Here is a 6,162-nt window from a genome sequence, read left to right as displayed (position 1 = left end):
TTCTTCTTTTTTTTTTTACTTTTTAAAAATATTTATTTTTTAATTATTTTTTAAATTTATTTATTTTTTTAACTTTACAATATTGTATTGGTTTTGCCATACATCAGCATGAACCTGCCACGGGTGTACACGTGTTCCCAATCCTGAACTCCCCTCCCTATTCCCTCCCCATACCATCCCTCTGGGTCATCCCAGTGCACCAGCCCCAAGCTTCCTGTAACCTGCATCGAACCTGGACTGGCGATTCACTTCTTATATGATATTATACATGTTTCAATGCCATTGTCCCAAATCATCCGCCCCCCTCCCACAGAGTCCAAAAGACTGTTCTATACATCTGTGTCTCTTTTGCTGTCTTAGTTTATACTTTACAGTTGATGTTACTAATATAGATATCCTAAAAATTATGTGGAATTCATGAAGATCACATATGTCCTGATAAAATGTTGTCCATTATAATTCAAGTTATCATATTAAAGTGTTATATGTCACAGCAATGAACAGGTTGCTTTGTCAATTGGAATATAATCTGATTTAAAAATGCCTTCTATGGTTTCACTTTGATGCCTTTGACCAGATTAGAATGTTGTTTTCTCTCTTTGTTAAGAAAACAAAGTTTCTTAGAATGCAGCTTTTGACAACAGATTGTGAATTTCTTTGCCTTAAAGTGATTTATATCTGTTTTTAAAATCTCTTGCTACTTTGGTGAATAATATTATTTCATAGTAATCTATGAAGATTATGGTACATGTAGATAAAACTCATTCTGCTTCTATAAAATTAACCCCTCACTGTCAGAGTATTGCTATACTGATGTCCTTAAAATATGGCAAGAGTCTATTCCTAAATTGGGGAATTTAAAACGGGTAAACAATAGTTGTCAATCAAACAGTCAGAGCTATGGGAAATCCAAGATGGCCGCTTTTTTGAGCTGCTTTTCCCAGCTCCTTGACAAACCTCATTTTTATCTGATGGGATAAAGACTTCCATGGCTGTAGAGTTAATGCTCTCACAATGAAAAATATTTATGTTTCACTGAACATTAAATCCTAGTTTTGTTACTCATTTCTGAGATAGTTCCTTGCTGTTATGCTATATTGTTAAAAATTTAATTGAGCTGTTAAAAGGACACTCTAACTTTTTTTCTAAAGCTTATATCAGTAGTCAATATTTGAATAAAAATCAGATGCTCCATGATGTACAACCAGGAGATTAACACTTGGCTATAATCATTTAATTAAGTCAGATAACCTGAGACATATTGGGCTATACCTAATGAGAGTTATTAAATTCTTGTTTGTGACCTTACTAATAGATGGGGAAACAGTGGAAACAGTGTCAGACTTTATTTTGGGGAGCTCCAAAATCACTGCAGATGGTGACTGCAGCCATGAAATTAAAAGACGCTTACTCCTTGGAAGGAACATTATGTCCAACCTAGATAGCATATTAAAAAGCAGAGATATTACTTTGCCAAGAAAGATCCATCTAGTCAAGGCTATGGTTTTTCCTGTGGTCATGTATGGATGTGAGAGTTGGACTGTGAAGAAGGCTGAGCGCCGAAGAATTGATGCTTTTGAACTGTGGTGTTGGAGAAGACTCTTGAGAGTCCCTTGGACTTCAAGGAGATCCAACCAGTCCATTCTGAAAGTGATCAGTGCTGGGATTTCTTTGGAAGGAATGATGCTAAAGCTGAAACTCCAGTACTTTGGCCACCTCATGTGAAGAGTTGACTCATTGGAAAAGACTGAACCTAGGAGGGACTGGGAGCAGGAGGAGAAGGGGACGACAGAGAATGAGATGGCTGGATGGCATTACTTGATGGACGTGAGTCTGAGTGAACTCTGGGAGTTGGTGATGGACAGGGAGGCCTGGCGTGCTGCGATTCATGGGGCACAAAGAATCTGACACAACTGAGTGACTGCAATGAACTGAACTAATAACTGCTAGCTTTAGTATTTTCCATGTTTCCTGTTTAATAAATTTGTTGTCTCTTAACATTACCAAGTATGTGACTAAGCCACTGAAAAAATGATGATTTATAAAGCTCCATATGAGATCAATGATTGTAATAATGTAACTCTAGATATGGGAAGAAGCAACAAGGCGAAATATTTACTGGACCAAGAGCCTAGTATAAAAGGAATGATCCAGAGACGTTTGCTATTCACAGGGCCTAGTCCAATAACAGCACACAGAGTGGCCTATCAATGAAATCTTTGCTAGACTTGGAAAGTGAAAGTGAAGTCGCTCAGTCATGTCCAACTCTTTGCAACCCCGTGAACTATAGCTTACCAGGTTCCACCATCTATGGGATTTTCGAGGCAAGAATACTGGAGTTTGTTGCCATTTCCTTCTCCAGGAGATCTTTCCCACCCAGGGATTGAATTTCGGTCTTCTGCATTGTAGGCAGACGCTTTACTGTCTGAGCCACCAGGGAAGACCTGGAAATGACCCTTTTCATCACCATGGGACACAATGACCATGACATGCTCCCAAAGCAGGGGCCCTGCTGACTGGAAATTTGCACTTGAAGACTGCCTCTGCAAAGGTTAAATTGTGCCCACTACAACTGCTGAACTTCAACACCCCTTGAAAGGAATTCAGGGTGGATACCAGAAATTAGTCACTCAATCTGTGGTCTGGGAAAAATGGACAAAACAGGACTTCAGATAGTCAGATGTTTTCATGTAAAGATTTTTTCTTTTTTATGAGCCCAAATTCTTGCATCTTCTCATACCTGGAGAAAAACTAATGTCATGGGCCAATGTCTGGTCCTGGTTCTCCTGTCTAGCGTTTCTTCTAGGCACCTTGAGAGTTCTACTTTTATGCATCTTTAACCCTCTGGCTAAGTTTGCTCTTTGAGAATGCAGTAAATGGATCTCCAAACTGTCAGGCGAGTGTATGCTCCTTGGTTCTGTCTCGTCACAACAAAGATTTAGAGTGACAGACACTAAAGCCCTTGGCGTGTCACTGCTCTCGGGTCTTGGACAGACCATGTTATAGCTCTTAGACAAATCAGTGTTATAGCTCTATTTTATTTAGAAAATAGCAAGAGAATCCATCCTCGAGGCTTGAGGGCATGCCGACCCAAAGATACAAAGAGAAGAGAGTGGGGGAGCGCACCAGCACGTGGGGGAGAGAGAGAGAGAGAGCATGCTTTGGCTCCTCTTTTTATATGTTTTTTTTTTCCACCCCCTGGGCCTGCCCTATGTAAATTGGACTAGCCAGAAGTGCTGTTTGTTCTACCTGAGGTCCTCACTCAGGTCCTCGGACCTTCCTTTGACCTTCCTTTGTTCTATTTTTGCAGGTTTTTCCCTTCCTTGTCTTTTAGCCACCACCATTTTGGAACTCCTGTTTCTTATTCTAACTACCTAACATTACCCCCTCAAGAGATGGGAGGCCCAATTCTTTGGGAATAGGAGTGTCAAGGTCTTTCTGGCTACTTCCTGCTGAACTGGGATGGCGAGGGGTATTGGGCTTCCCCCTCTTGTTAGTCTCAAGCCTCAGAGTCCTTATAGTGGTGTCCATCTAAGGGTGAGTGATATTTTCCATGGTCAGTCTTAGTTTTATATCTTTATTGAATTGGCACTGCATGTTGTAACTTGTTGGCAGGTGTATGGAGTGTCCTCTTCTGTTTTCTTCCACGGCTTGACTCATGAGTAGTGAATCCAGGAGCCATGTCCTGGTACCTTGACTGCTGTGGGGGTAGAAAGTATCACAGGGTAGGGGCCCTTCCATGTGGGCTGGAGTTGAGCCTTTGGGGACCCATCTTTCCAGACTTTAATTAGGACTTGAGTCCCTGAAGCATATAGTGGTGACTCCTTAGAATCTTTTGGTTCCTGGTTCATACCCTACAAGCGTATATCCTGTTGGAATTGCCCAGTGGCCATGGTATAAGACTGGAGGTTCTGAACCTCTGGATCTAGGAAGAGGTCATTGACATAAACAAAAGGTTTCCCATATAGCATCTCATAAACTAAGATCAACCTGTTCCTTAGGGACAATATAGGTGTGGAGGAGAGCTATTGGTAAAGTCTCCTTCCATCCCAGGGAGGTCTCCTCGGTTATCTTTTTTATCACTGATTTTAAGAATTGGTTGGCTCCTGCTACTTTTCTTGAAGACTGAGGCCTCCAGACACAATGGAGATAATAAGTAATGCCCAATGCTTTAGAGACCCCTTGGATGACCTTAGAAGTAAATGATGTCCCACTGTCACTTTGTAATGACCTGGGCAGACCAGATCTTATAATGATTTCATGGAGCAGATTTTTTTTACCACCTCCTCAGCCTTCTCAGTCCAGGTGGGAAAGCCTTCAATGCATCTTGTGAATGTATCCATCATGACTAATAGGTATTTATACCCTTGAGAAACTGGCATCTGGGTGAAGTCCATCTGCCAGTCCTCTCCTGAGTAGGTCCCACATTGTTAGACGGGCTGGGCCAGCTGGGGTCTTTGAGCTCCTTGGGGGTTGTTTAATTGGCAAGTGGGGCAAGAGGAGACCACTTGCCTTATAGTTGTTTGGAGGCCTGTTCCTCTGAAGGAACTTTCTACTAATCTTTGGAGGGCCTTGTCCCCTAAATGAGTGGTGGCATGTAAGGAGTAAACCAACTTCCATTGGAGGTTCTCAGGCAGAAAAAGCAGTCCCTCCTTTTGGAACCACCCCATATGATCTTCCTGAAAGCCCTCACTCTTAGCTTTAAGAGTCTCACCTTCAGTATATGAAGGAGTTTCTGGCAAATTAGTCTGTGGAACTAGGGTGGCAACCCCTATTAGGTCATGAAACAAGAAAGAGAGATTGTAAAGGAATTAAGATTTTGTTAGACATATGTCCCTCCAGCCATAGGAGCGAGGACCACTTACCTTAACCTGAGGTCTTCTGGAATCTGACACTGAGCTATGTGAGCTTTCTGCTGAAATTGCTTTTCGCTGTCCAGGTTTCCAGCATGATAGGCCTCTTTCCACTTCCCTTGCTCTGGGTTTTCTTCACATTCTGCTTCTACTGTGGGAGCTTTCGCTGAGTTGGGCTACTGCTGTGCTTGGCCTCCTCCTTGCCAGGGCTGCACTGAGGCTGTTTCAGCCAGGCTAAATTCGAGTCACAGCACCACAGATGTCAGGCGAGTGTATGCTCCTCGGTTCTGTTTCATCACAACAAAGATTTGGAGTGACAGACATTAAAGCCCTTGGTGCGTCACAGCTCTCAGGTCTTGGACAGACCATGTTATAGCTCTTAAGACAAATCAGTGTTACAGCTCTATTTTATTTAGAAAATAGCAAGAGAATCCATCCTCGAGGAATGAGGGCATGCTGACCCAAAGACGCGAAGAGAAGATAGTAGGGGAGTGCACCAGCAAGTGGGAGAGAGAGAGCGAGCATGCGCTTTGGATCCTCTTTTTATATGTTTTTTTTTTACTCCCCCTGCCTGGGCTTGCCCTATGTAAATTGGGCTAGCCAGGAGTGCTGTTTGTTCTACCTGAGGTCCTCACTCAGGTCCTCGGACCTTCCTTTGACCTTCCTTTGTTCTATTTTTGCAGATTTTTCCCTTCCTTGTCTTTTAACCACTGCCATTTTGGACTCCTGTTTCCTATTCTAACTACCTAACAAAATGATAATACAAGGATATCATCTGGCCAACATCCAGGACAACTTCACCTACCCTACTGTTGGTCAGCAGAAGCATAACATCATAGACTCTTACAAAGGTTATTTTAATGTTACTCTTCCTGCTTATACCAGATGTAGGGGTGATGGACATTATGTACCAATTTCATATTTTACCTGTTGTTTTTAGAGAAATATATTGGTTGCCTCATTTTTACTAAAAATTATCTAGACTTTGATAATAACTGCACCCATTTACTGACAGACTGTGACAAGGCTATGAAAGAATTGCCGTATGAATGAACTTCTCAAGTTGGAGAACCCTGCTTATTGGAACACTCCATCAATTACTGTAAATGAATTATTTTCACTAAAACCTACAATATTTCTACATTGTTACTTATAGAAGTAATAAGACTGCTTGTGCTATTTTGCCTTGTTCCTATGCTCTTCAGCCTAAACAATCCAAGGATCACTGTTAGGGAAATAAAACAGAGGTAGTCTTGCTCAGGCTTTAGAGGCAAAAGTGTATAGCAGACCTCTGACCTTGCTTCTGACC

General features: G+C 41.9%; 1 long non-coding RNA gene across 1 annotated transcript; it reads right to left on the bottom strand.

Moving 5' to 3' along the window:
* Positions 1–3,566: 3,566 nt before the first annotated feature.
* On the bottom strand, positions 3,567–5,363 carry LOC123330058. Its single transcript, XR_006545764.2, has 2 exons — positions 4,866–5,363; positions 3,567–3,911 (listed from the first exon to the last, which is right to left on the bottom strand). It is a non-coding gene; the product is annotated as an uncharacterized LOC123330058 (long non-coding RNA).
* Positions 5,364–6,162: the final 799 nt, after the last annotated feature.

This window comes from Bubalus bubalis, chromosome 17, assembly GCF_019923935.1.
Source record: "Bubalus bubalis isolate 160015118507 breed Murrah chromosome 17, NDDB_SH_1, whole genome shotgun sequence".
Classification (NCBI taxonomy): domain Eukaryota; kingdom Metazoa; phylum Chordata; class Mammalia; order Artiodactyla; family Bovidae; genus Bubalus; species Bubalus bubalis.
This window is presented reverse-complemented; position numbering and strand designations above follow the sequence as displayed.